Genomic DNA, 14,965 nt, shown 5'->3' with positions numbered 1-14,965 from the left:
TGACACATTTACTGTAGGTAAGATTTCTGTATCACGGTGTTGTTATATAACAGTGTGACACATTTACTGTAGGTAAGATTTCTGTTGCACGGTGTGTTATATAACAGTGTGACACATTTACTGTAGGTAAGATTTCTGTATCACGGTGTTGTTATATAACAGTGTGACACATTTACTGTAGGTAAGATTTCTGTATCACGGTGTTGTTATATAACAGGTGGACACATTTACTGTAGGTAAGATTTCTGTATCACGGTGTTGTTATATAACAGTGTGACACATTTACTGTAGGTAAGATTTCTGTGTGACGGTGTTGTTATATAACAGTGTGACACATTTACTGTAGGTAAGATTTCTGTATCACGGTGTTGTTATATAACAGTGTGACACATTTACTGTAGGTAAGATTTCTGTATCACGGTGTTGTTATATAACAATGTGACACATTTACTGTAGGTAAGATTTCTGTATCATGATGTTGTTATATAACAGTGTGACACATTTACTGTAGGTAAGATTTCTGTATGACGGTGTTGTTATATAACAGTGTGACACATTTACTGTAGGTAAGATTTCTGTGTCACGGTGTTGTTATATAACAGTGTGACACATTTACTGTAGGTAAGATTTCTGTATCACGGTGTTGTTCTATAACAGTGTGACACATTTACTGTAGGTAAGATTTCTGTATGACGGTGTTGTTATATAACAGTGTGACACATTTACTGTAGGTAAGATTTCTGTGTGACGGTGTTATATAACAGTGTGACACATTTACTGTAGGTAAGATTTCTGTGTCACGGTGTTGTTATATAACAATGTGACACATTTACTGTAGGTAAGATTTCTGTATCACGGTGTTGTTATATAACAGTGCGACACATTTACTGTAGGTAAGATTTCTGTGTGACGGTGTTATATAACAGTGTGACACATTTACTGTAGGTAAGATTTCTGTGTGACGGTGTTGTTATATAAAAGTGTGACACATTTACTGTAGGTAAGATTTCTGTATCACGGTGTTGTTATATAACATGTGACACATTTACTGTAGGTAAGATTTCTGTGTCACGGTGTTATATAACAGTGTGACACATTTACTGTAGGTAAGATTTCTGTATCACGGTGTTGTTATATAACAGTGTGACACATTTACTGTAGGTAAGATTTCTGTATCACGGTGTTGTTATATAACAGTGTGACACATTTACTGTAGGTAAGATTTCTGTATCACGGTGTTGTTATATAACAGTGTGACACATTTACTGTAGGTAAGATTTCTGTGTGACGGTGTTGTTATATAACAGTGTGACACATTTACTGTAGGTAAGATTTCTGTGTGACGGTGTTGTTATATAACAGTGTGACACATTTACTGTAGGTAAGATTTCTGTATCACGGTGTTGTTATATAACAGTGTGACACATTTACTGTAGGTAAGATTTCTGTGTGACGGTGTTGTTATATAACAGTGTGACACATTTACTGTAGGTAAGATTTCTGTATCACGGTGTTGTTATATAACAGTGTGACACATTTACTGTAGGTAAGATTTCTGTATGACGGTGTTGTTATATAACAGTGTGACACATTTACTGTAGGTAAGATTTCTGTGTGACGGTGTTGTTATATAACAGTGTGACACATTTACTGTAGGTAAGATTTCTGTGTCACGGTGTTGTTATATAACAGTGTGACACATTTACTGTAGGTAAGATTTCTGTATACGGTGTTGTTATATAAAAGTGTGACACATTTACTGTAGGTAAGATTTCTGTGTGACGGTGTTGTTATATAACAGTGTGACACATTTACTGTAGGTAAGATTTCTGTGTGACGGTGTTGTTATATAACAGTGTGACACATTTACTGTAGGTAAGATTTCTGTGTGACGGTGATGTTATATAACGGTGTGACACATTTACTGTAGGTAAGATTTCTGTATCACGGTGTTGTTATATAACAGTGTGACACATTTACTGTAGGTAAGATTTCTGTATCACAGTGTTGTTATATAACAATGTTACACATTTACTGTAGGTAAGATTTCTGTGTGACGGTGTTGTTATATAACAGTGTGACACATTTACTGTAGGTAAGATTTCTGTATCACGGTGTTGTTATATAACAGTGTGACACATTTACTGTAGGTAAGATTTCTGTATCACGGTGTTGTTATATAACAGTGTGACACATTTACTGTAGGTAAGATTTCTGTGTGACGGTGTTATATAACAGTGTGACACATTTACTGTAGGTAAGATTTCTGTATCACGGTGTTGTTATATAACAGTGTTACACATTTACTGTAGGTAAGATTTCTGTATCACGGTGTTGTTATATAACAGTGTGACACATTTACTGCAGGTAAGATTTCTGTATCACGGTGTTGTTATATAACAGTGTGACACATTTACTGTAGGTAAGATTTCTGTGTGACGGTGTTGTTATATAACAGTGTGACACATTTACTGTAGGTAAGATTTCTGTATCACGGTGTTGTTATATAACAGTGTGACACATTTACTGTAGGTAAGATTTCTGTATCACGGTGTTGTTATATAACAGTGTGACACATTTACTGTAGGTAAGATTTCTGTGTCACGGTGTTGTTATATAACAGTGTGACACATTTACTGTAGGTAAGATTTCTGTGTGACGGTGTTATATAACAGTGTGACACATTTACTGTAGGTAAGATTTCTGTATCACGGTGTTGTTATATAACAGTGTGACACGTTTACTGTAGGTAAGATTTCTGTGTGACGGTGTGTTATATAACAGTGTGACACATTTACTGTAGGTAAGATTTCTGTGTCACGGTGTTGTTATATAACAGTGTGACACATTTACTGTAGGTAAGATTTCTGTATCACGGTGTTGTTATATAACAGTGTGACACATTTACTGTAGGTAAGATTTCTGTATCACGGTGTTGTTATATAACAGTGTGACACATTTACTGTAGGTAAGATTTCTGTATCACGGTGTTATATAACAGTGTGACACATTTACTGTAGGTAAGATTTCTGTATCACGGTGTTGTTATATAACAGTGTGACACATTTACTGTAGGTAAGATTTCTGTGTGACGGTGTTGTTATATAACAGTGTGACACATTTACTGTAGGTAAGATTTCTGTATCACGGTGTTGTTATATAACAGTGTGACACATTTACTGTAGGTAAGATTTCTGTATCACGTTGTTGTTATATAACAGTGTGACACATTAACTGTAAGTAAGATTTCTGTATCACGATGTTGTTATATTACAATGTGACACATTTACTGCATAGAAGATTCCTATGTCAAGGGGTTGAGTTTAAATCTCTTTAGTTTTGGGTCAGGTTGCTACTGGACACAGTAAAATAGCAAGAATATACCATATACAAACGTATAGGTAGTATAGGTATATATTTTTTGTACTGAGTTTGATGTTGTGGATTATCTTTTGGGGAAATTTAGAATATCTGATACTGGCGTTTTGCTTTGTGTAAGTCACTTAACTTGTAAATCCAATTCGTTAAAACAGTTAATTCATGTAAATGATGGAACTGGTGCCCGAGAAACACATTTGTTCTGTGTTATGTGTAATGACACGGAGAACGGCTTCCGACAAGATCTAATAATACACAAAGGTCATACATAGGTAGGACACTCTGTACAAAAAAACGATAAAGATGTCAAATTTGCCCTTCTTTATTCAACATGCGATCGTCAACAGGGAAATAAGCCGACGTTAGAGGCCTGACTACAATATGACCAGTTATTGTTCTGGTATGTATATATATATATATAATACATATAGGTATAATAAAAAATATGCGATATATCCCAGACGAAATTCGGATGCATCAATCATCAAAAGGTTAATTTTATATCGGATACAGGCGTAACCTAGTTTTACTACGGAGACCGAAATGCTCTTCTGGCAAAATTCCAAACACAAAAAGCAATTCATCAACGTTGAATTGACAACTAAGTAAGACTGCTGACAGTCAAACATAAGCTGAAGATCTGTTGGCAGTAAAACATTAGCTATAGTTTTTTTTGACAGTAAAACATTAACTGTAGGTCTGTTGACAGTAAAACATAAACTATAGTTTTTTTGACAGTAAAACATTAACTGTAGGTATGTTGGCAGTAAAACATTAACTGTAGGTCTGTTGGCAGTAAAACATAAACTAGGTCTGTTGACAGTAAAACATAAACTAGGTCTGTTGACAGTAAAACATAAACTATAGTTTTTTTGACAGTAAAACATCAACTGTAGGTCTGTTGACAGTAAAACATAAACTAGGTCTGTTGACTGTAAAACATAAACTATAGTTTTTTTGACAGTAAAACATCAACTGTAGGTCTGTTGACAGTAAAACATAAACTAGGTCTGTTGACAGTAAAACATAAACTAGGTCTGTTGACAGTAAAACATTAACTGTAGGTCTGTTGACAGTAAAACATAAACTAGGTCTGTTGACAGTAAACATAAACTAGGTCTGTTGACAGTAAAACATTAACTAGGTCTGTTGACAGTAAAACATAAACTAGGTCTGTTGACAGTAAAACATAAACTGTAGGTCTGTTGACAGTAAAACATAAACTAGGTCTGTTGACAGTAAAACATAAACTAGGTCTGTTGACAGTAAAACATAAACTATAGGTCTGTTGACAGTAAAACATAAACTGTAGGTCTGTTGACAGTAAAACATTAACTGTAGGTCTGTTGACAGTAAAACATAAACTAGGTCTGTTGACAGTAAAACATAAACTAGGTCTGTTGACAGTAAAACATAAACTGTAGGTCTGTTGACAGTAAAACATAAACTAGGTCTGTTGACAGTAAAACATAAACTAGGTCTGTTGACAGTAAAACATTAAACTAGGTCTGTTGACGGTAAAACATTAACTGTAGGTCTGTTGACAGTAAAACATAAACTGTAGGTCTGTTGACAGTAAAACATAAACTAGGTCTGTTGACAGTAAAACATAAACTAGGTCTGTTGACAGTAAAACATAAACTAGGTCTGTTGACAGTAAAACATAAACTAGGTCTGTTAACAGTAAAACATTAACTGTAGGTCTGTTGACAGTAAAACATAAACTAGGTCTGTTAACAGTAAAACATTAACTGTAGGTCTGTTGACAGTAAAACATAAACTAGGTCTGTTGACAGTAAAACATAAACTAGGTCTGTTGACAGTAAAACATAAACTAGGTCTGTTGACAGTAAAACATTAACTGTAGGTCTGTTGACAGTAAAACATAAACTAGGTCTGTTGACAGTAAACATAAACTAGGTCTGTTGACAGTAAAACATAAACTAGGTCTGTTGACAGTAAAACATAAACTAGGTCTGTTGACAGTAAAACATTAACTAGGTCTGTTGACAGTAAAACATTAACTGTAGGTCTGTTGACAGTAAAACATAAACTAGGTATGTTGACAGTAAAACATAAACTAGGTCTGTTGACAGTAAAACATAAACTAGGTCTGTTGACAGTAAAACATAAACTAGGTCTGTTGACAGTAAAACATTAACTGTAGGTCTGTTGACAGTAAAACATAAACTAGGTCTGTTGACAGTAAAACATAAACTAGGTCTGTTGACAGTAAAACATAAACTAGGTCTGTTGACAGTAAAACATAAACTAGGTATGTTGACAGTAAAACATAAACTAGGTCTGTTGACAGTAAAACATTAATTGTAGGTCTGTTGACAGTAAAACATTAATTGTAGGTCTGTTGACAGTAAAACATAAACTGTAGGTCTGTTGACAGTAAAACATAAACTGTAGATCTGTTAACAGTAAAACATAAACTATAGGTCTGTTGACAGTAAAACATAAACTAGGTCTGTTGACAGTAAAACATTAACTGTAGGTCTGTTGACAGTAAAACATAAACTAGGTCTATTGACAGTAAAACATAAACTATAGGTCTGTTGACAGTAAAACATAAACTAGGTCTGTTGACAGTAAAACATTAACTGTAGGTCTGTTGACAGTAAAACATAAACTGTAGGTCTGTTGACAGTAAAACATAAACTAGGTCTGTTGACGGTAAAACATTAACTGTAGATCTGTTGACAGTAAAACATAAACTAGGTCTGTTGACAGTAAAACATTAAATAATGTACATCACCGTTCCTTGTTTGTATGTTAACACGTGACAGAACAGAGAGAAATGTTCATCACCATTCATTGTTTGTGTGTTGTTAAACGTGACAGAACAGAGGGAACTATGAATTATTTAAGTGTCGCGTGTAAAAGAAATGTTCATTCAGATGTTTTGTTATATCTACAGAATATTTGGTTGATTCGTATAATAATACGAACTTATTTATGCGCTATATATGATCAGTTCATGTCACTAACTGTTATTCATTTCTCATTATGAAATGATAATGTGAAAAATTCACAATAAAGTGAAGATTCCAGATCGGCCTGTTAAGCTGACTGAACATGATATCAGGTCCGTAGAGGTGAACGTGACACAGACCGAAACCTAGATCAACGACCGGTCATAGCCTTATGGCTCTGTTAACTCAGTACACTGTTTAACCTTGGCGATAGGCTTCGCGGTGTAGCGTTAGTACATATAAATGTCACATTATCATTCAATTCGATTTAAATATTTATTGCACAATTCTTGTTGTCATAAAAAGTGTTATTAAAAACATATTATTTGCATTTCCATGTCTTAAGGCGGAGCATATAAAGATATATTTACAAAGCCTATCAATCATTATATACTCTGAAGCAATTGTTAGCATGAATCATGTAATTTGTTAAGTTCTGTTAATTTTGGAAAACACGAGGCACATGCGTGTTTCTGGAGAACATGTGCAGCTCGTATTGATCATTAAAATATGTTTTTATAAAATATCCATTCCGTTATACTCACAGGCTATACATAAGGGACATTTACTTGACCGGATTTGACTCTATTAATACGTAAAACTTGATTGTGTTTTCATATTGCACTTGACGGTTGTAAATAATATCACTTAAATATTGCAAGTAAAAACAAATTCTTATCAAAATGCTATCATTGGACACTATTAAAACTCTGAAGATAGCAAGTAGACTGTTTTAAGGAAACACAATTTCAGGTAAATAATGCAAATTTCTGAAACCAAAGATTAGATATTTACCAGGAAAAGCAGTCTTCCTGCTATGTTCAAAAGTCTCAGTTATTATCCAATCAGAGAATTTTTGATAATTGATTTGCCTCTGTTTATGTAATATTTATGTAATACTTTACATAGCTGCCATTTGCATTCCTTGTTCCAAATAGTGTCAGTGAGTACGCCTTTATAGAGTCATAGCTGGTCAATTAAGTGCCCCTAATGCATCATGAATGCACTTCTTAGCATAACGACATGAGTTTTTATGCAAAATATATGATTTGCATGAGCTAAACAGGTTCTCATGAAACATGCATTTCTCGCACATATTGTCAAAAGTTGTTGCGAAATAGTTTAGATGCACAATAAGATTTCTGTTAAATTTGGCCCGAATAGCGATATTAGGCATATACAGCTTGTAGCCATTCTTCTATTATGTAGATGGCTTCAGGTTACTGAAATTGATAGATTGCACAATATTAAACATACATATACACATCTATATCTACTTTTTTTGTTTGTCATTATTGTTTTGCCTGAATAACCGAACATTCTAGACTACAAAATCAATTAATGAAAAAAAATCTCCATTCTAAAAAAAAAAAAAAACCGTTTTCTTTGGTAATTGGCTGTAAAGTGAACTGCATTTCTAGGCATCAAAGAATATGTTTGGTGGGTACGTGGTCAAAGATTTACATGTGATGCAATTTGTTATTGTCATTGAACTCTGGACAGCAAGATTTTTTTTTTAGTTTAAGTCAATATTAGGTAATGACATTAACCCTTTGATATATTAAAGTTACATGTTTGTTATAAGCGGGGGAGGTTGTTCAAGGGTATATATCTGTATTTTTCCTAAAAAAGATTATTTTTATTTTATCTAAAGTCTAGTAGAGGACTTGACAGATTTTTAAGATAGTCTACGCCTTTAGAATTTAAACTCTCTTCACTTTCTCGTTACGTTTTCTACTTTGGATTATTACATTGCTTTGTGACATTCATAAACTCTGAGCGATTAATAGTCAAGGTTTGAAAAAAGATATCATCATAGGTCTGCATGGATTAAAAATAAATAACCAGTTTGCTTGTCTCTAAGGCCATTCATACTGCAACAAAGAAATAGTTTTATTTAATTACTTATTACTGAATCATCTACACATTTTTTCCATATATAAATCATATATTTTTGTCGATTCTCTATATCCTAAGGTTGAATTTATATAGTATTGCTTGAAAACATAAGGGGAATGGGGTATGGAAGATTAATTTCCTATTTATAACGAACAAGCCTCTATCTGTCATGAATTATACAGTCATTTCCATTCTCGAACGTTAAAAATGAAGAACATGCATCATTTTAAGCGTGACAGATCACAAATTATAAAAAAACACTCACACGATAGTAACATTTCCATACCACAAAGTATAACGTTTGTATAACGAAAAAAATATTGAAATTAGTTTACGTCATTATCACCTGGCATGCTTAGTTATCTGGTAAGAGCAACGACCGCTAGGTTTTACCTTAAGTTGTCAACATGTTTTTGTCATCTGATTGTCTGGCTGCAAAGTGGCAAAGAAGATTAGCAACCTTTGTTGTATCAAGAACACTTAACACTTTTGGCCGTGTTTTTTGGGGAAATTATTGAGCTGATGATATACATACCCCTTCAGGCTTCTTCTGTTCTAGAATAAGAATGCAAAATTTGTATATATTATATATAAAATGAAAGAATTACAAGATGTATCACATTGCAATCTTCTTCTCTAAAGTGTATTTTGGGGGTCTAGGTACACATATATTTTTTTTACTTGGGATGTTGTATGCACATTTTCAGAAACATTCAGTCTTAAACATACTGATTTGTCATTTCTAACTTCAGGTATTTGACAAAATGACACGTTACATGTCAGTATATACTAGGTCAACATACTTGATAGACTTAGTGTTTATTTGGAATATCTGCCAACAAATACTTCACACCAAATCGTCTGGTTGTTCATAAACGTACTTTGTTATCGACTACATTATTTTCAGGACAAATTATGTTGAAGAACATTTATGAATTATATACATATTTGATCTACATAGCAAACGCCCCAGTGGCAACAACCCTGGGTCACGCCGCCCTAACACAGCTTTGTCAGCTTAACACACGGAATACAGATGTGTTAAGACAACAAACTGTGTATTGCTACAATTCCAAAATGTCGTATCCGTTTCATTTCATAATACTTTATGTAGGTGGACAATAAACACAGGTACATAGTTGTGTGATATAAAGCTTATTTGTAGTATAATATGTACAGACACGACCAGGCTTTACCGCTGAGCTGTGAAGACGCCCGTGTGAACTCTGCTGTGCGTATGTTGGTCAGGTCAATGTTCGCAGATGACTCCTTGCGCTGGCGTATATATATACACATACACACACACAATAATCAATACCGCTCGTCTACTCTATGGCCGACGCTGTGCTATAAATATGCCACCGATGGCGGCGAGAGACAAGATACCGTGGCAAGCTTAAAGTATTGACTGGCGTTAAAATCTCTCGCGATTTTCGAACAAGACACTGAAAATGGTCCGTGTAACACATAACAATTCAAAATTCTAAAATGTTTTAGAATTTTAGATTTTTAGATTTTTGACCAAAATTCTTAAGTTTCAACTTTCAAAACTGTTATGAGATTTTAGATTTTTAGGATTTTAACCAAAATTCTAAAATTTAAAAACTGTTTTCAGTTTTTTGATTTTTAGGTTTATGACTAAAACCTAAAATTTATATCCAAAATTGTTTCGCGAGTTTTTGGATTATTGGATTTTTAGACCTTTACCTTTCAAAGTTCCAAAATATCACTTTGAACAAGACACTGAAAAATGAGCTTACCGCTTACCAGTAATGTAGTCTTATTCCAGCTTTGCATATATTTACTTAAGAAGGCTGCACGATCCAATTTCTAGGTGCTTGAAATAGATGCTAAATGATTTTCTCATACAAATTACGTCCAGTTCATCAAATATACGAATTACTTTAATTTCGAATAGTTTTAATCTCCAAGAATTATGCTATGCTGAATATATTGTAAGGCCCGATTATGTCCTATAACCATCGTATTTCGTTCGTCATCGTGCACCGTGCGCCGGCAACCGTGCGTAGATCTTTCACATTTAAAACTTCAATTATCCTGAGATAGTCCTGACCAAGTGCCATCTTAAGCTTCTTCAGTTCCCCTGGTTTCATTGAGCTAGAAATTGGTTGGGATGTTAATTAAGGCAGCGGAGCAAACAAAGTATTAATATTATTCGCCCTGGTCAAAACTACGACACTGCATCTACAGTGTCCATTTTGTAACAGAAATGCACAATCAGGGATTTCCTGGACAGCACACATTTCAAACTTCTTCTCAAGTTCAACCAGTGGGATTCATCACAAACTTTCCTTAAATAATCCTGATATTATCTTGACCAAATGAATGATGTTATTTTTCGGGTCAGTCTGGAATCCAAGATGACTGAAATCCTCAAAACCACACAGGGAAATCGGATCCCTGTTCTAGATCTGTCGTCAGTATGCTTCCAGGATGGACCCAAGACTAAAAAACTTTCCTAGTAAATCGGAATGACGTAAATCACAAGGCTAAGTTGATTACCCATTCAACATCGTCATTTTCATTATTTAATGGATAGTTGCAGAAATTTGAACTAATATGTTATATTCTAATCTTGCTTGTACCAAGCATTTTTCATTGGCTTAAGAATTATGTTGTCAAACCTTAACTTTCAATATGACGTCGCCGTTGATTGGCTGATCCAGCGGCATAATAATTTCTGAGAGAAAAGAATCCACCAATAAAACTTTACTTTAACATGTATTGTGTAGGTAAATTCAAAAGTAGAGACTACATAGTTTGTGATATGACTTCACGCCTTAAAGATATATATTAAAGTTAATCCTTAATTATTGATAATGAGTTTGTTACATTAACTTGCAAAATAAGGATTCATCGCTTATTTAATTGTAACACACGACATTAGTGAGCATATGTGAACTGTAAAAATAAGTGGAGCGTGCTTATTTCATTGTAACACGACACTTGACACGTATGAGTGATTTATTGAAATAAGGAGATATTGCTAATCCAAATGTAACAAATAATACTTAATATACATAAGTGCACTGAGGAAATAAGGCGTTGATATTTTTTCCATTACAACAAATAACATTTGATGTATTTATATGTATAGTGGAAATAAGGAGGTAATACTTATTTAGTGGGGAAAATATTAAACTATTGGAATTGTTAATCAGAACATCGTAATATCTTGACATTTTTATTTTGACTTTAAATTACAACGTAGTCGTAGTTTTTTCAGAGTGGATGTTTTTGTTCAGTGAAGCTGAAACTGGATATACCAGTTTGCCAGTTGTATTTTTTTCTTGGGTTGAACACACATCAAAATGATAAAACAATAGATTTTGTAACGAATACAATTTTCAATTTTCACGATTATTTCATATTTATAACATTATTTCTTGGCACATGAAAATGTAAATTTTGTGGAGCTGTTATTGTTTATTCATTTAAATGATTTCAATACAAATTCGCTTTAAGGAAGAGTGCGCCGATTTTAAACATCTGTGTATAGGGATTTAAAATTCTAAAAAATCTGATTGTTTGTGTTGACGTAATTGTTCAAGTTTCCAAATTAGAAATTATAATGAAAAACTAGAAATATCTTTAAAAAAGATAAACGGCATAGTTTTAATGCTGATGGTTATAATGTAAAACTGCTGGTGAAATAAATTAACCAATAAATGCGTTTCAGCATGGATAACAAAATTATATCAGATTGAATCATTTTTGGTGATAATAAGACTGCATTTCAATCAGGAATATACAGTAATGTTATTAATGTGTCATTTGAAAAGATACATCCACTTATTCAGATTGCGTTCCATCTTAACATTTTCGTTTTTAACTGCATATTTGCATTTTGCATTCACCGCTACATTGACCAATCACATACTGCATCTTGACGAGTAACGCCACCTGTCGCGTCATATCCGGGGCCAAAATAATATTATACGGCTATGCCGAAAAAAAAACAAAAAAAAAACAACTTGAGACGTCAGCATACCATATCGTGAATACCCTTTCTTAGACCAGGAAGTTAATTTTATTTGAGCGGCCCATCCAGTTTTACACTACTCCGCATAACACGTTGTAATCATTCTCACGCTCTGTAAACGGACAGATACATTGCTATGCTACTGTGTAAACCATGGGTGCTTCTATACATTTACACTATCTTATTCGATATTGACACCTGAGCACTCCACAATGCTGGCTTGATGATGTTTTAATATCGTTTTAATATCTCATCCGCCAGGATTACAAAATGAGGTTTAAAACATTCGACGATTTCAAAATCAGGTTAAAATCCTTTCAACGGGTATAAAAACAGGTTACAAAATAAAACTTTACAGTGTATCAAAAATATATATATTATACATAAATCATAGACGAGGGACATGTAACATTGTATTGGAATATGTTTTATTGTATACATGTATATATCATAGACCAGGGGCTGGTAATATGTATTACAATGTATTTTATTATATGTAAATCATAGACCAGGGGCATGTATCTGTGTATTACAATGTAATTTATTACATTTATATAATAGAGCAGGGACATGTAAGAGTGTTTTACAATGTAATTTATTACATTTATATTATAGACCATGGTCATGTAAGAGTGTATTGCAATGTACTTTATCCTATAAAATAATAGGCTTGGGTCATATAACAGTGTATTAAAACATATATTATTATGTACAAATCATAGACAACGGACATGTAAAAAAAAATCATTATATGTAACTCATAGACCAGGGGCATCTAACAAAGTATAAAAAATATATTGTTATGTTTAAATCATAGACCAGTGGCATGTATCAGTGTTTAAGAAAAAAATATATCATTATATGTACATGATAGACCAGGAACATTTAACAGTTTTTAAGAAAAAGATATATTATAATACCTGTATATACATCATAGACCAGGGACATGTAACAGTATATTAAAAATGTATTTTATTGTATATTAATATCATATATGTGAAATTTTAATATACATTGTTACATTTACTCAAGTGCCTGCTTTAAGGCATCGTCGCCTAAAGATGTTTATATTTATTTCATTTATTTTCTGAAAATTGATGATTATTTATATCAAATCCAATCCCATAAAACTCTAAATACTTGGATGATACTGAATACGTCTTTTTTCTTTCTTTTTTTTTCGTTTGCACTAACGAACCTGGATGACAGCGTTGATATAGATGCAAAATTAGCGTTTGGTATGTCTATATTAAGTTACTATTTGGTTATATGTCGGGGTATCTATTTGAGCTTGTATCTGGACTTCTTTATGTAACAGGTATTATAAGCGATGTATCTTCAATCCTCATTTGGCCTCAGTTTCAGGGCTGTTTCCTATCTTAAGGAAAGGAGAACGTTACGAAGGTTAAGCAAATCTCCTTGTTCAGGACAAAAGACACATGATGTTAGCACATCTGATAAAAGATATATGTAAAAGCCTGCTACTGTAGAGCCAAAATGTAAAAAGGTAAAATCCAAAATCCAAAATCCAAAATTAAACTGAACCACACATTTGTTTCGTCCTTCTAGGACTCGCCAGTGATGTTAGGGACATCATACAGCTGTTTCGTCCTTCTAGGACTCGCCAGTGATGTTAGGGACATCATACAGCTGTTCGTCCTTATACGACTCATCAGTGGTGTTAGGGAGACCACATAGCTGTTTCGTTCTTCTAGGACTCGTCAGTGATGTTAGGGACATCATTCAGCTGTTTTGTCCTTCTAGGACTCGCCAGTGATGGTAGGGAGCCCATATGTCTGTTCCGTCCTTCTAGGGCTCCTCGTAAGCGATGCTAGGGACATCATCCAGCTGTTTCGTCCTTCTGGGACTCGTCAGTGATGTCAGGGAGACCGTACAACAGCTGTTTCGTCCTTCTAGGACTCGTCAGTGATGTTAGTGACATCATATTACTGTTTCGTCCTTATATGACTCGCCAGTGAAATTAGAGAGACCATATATCTGTCCCGTCCTTCTAAGACTCGTCGAAAGGTCGACAGAATCTAGTTTAGATGCAGAAACATTCGTGAAACCAGGGCCTGGTCGTGCTGTGTTCTTTTCGTTATCTGGCAAGTGAAAGGTACAGACTAAATCCGTCCTACTCAATGCAGTTAGGTGTAGCGACATTCCTTTATTATGTCCTCATGTCTCACGGCTCTGCTATGTTGGATGTCTTTAATACTGCATTTTTACAACAGTAGCTGTCAATGGCTGGGACTCAAAACACATATATTTAATTGAACATGGCCATTCATATAACAGCCATTCGAGCTGAGGAGAGTTGATTTGCATCCAGCAGAAGTTATGTATGATTATATGTATTGCCATTAGATTACTTGTGTTATTAGAATTGTGCAATAAACATTTGAATTGAATTGAAGTGAATTGAATTGAGTTGAGTTACGTTGAATTGAATTGAATTACTATGTCAATGGAGTGTCAACATGTATAACTATTGTGTTTTTACAGCCATCTTTGTCTTATCGGTAAAATAGGTTTTAACTCTGTTATTATTTTAATGGTCATGAGTTGACACCGAGTTAACTATTATCTCACGTAACATATTTATCACCGTGGAATTTGAACCATAACCACAATATGTATAAACACACAAAAATATATGTAAGCTAGCAGTTAGAAAAATAGAATGACAGAAATACAGCTAGCA

This window comes from Pecten maximus, chromosome 19 (assembly GCF_902652985.1).
Source record: "Pecten maximus chromosome 19, xPecMax1.1, whole genome shotgun sequence".
NCBI lineage: Eukaryota > Metazoa > Mollusca > Bivalvia > Pectinida > Pectinidae > Pecten > Pecten maximus.
Note: the sequence above shows the minus strand (reverse complement) of the source record.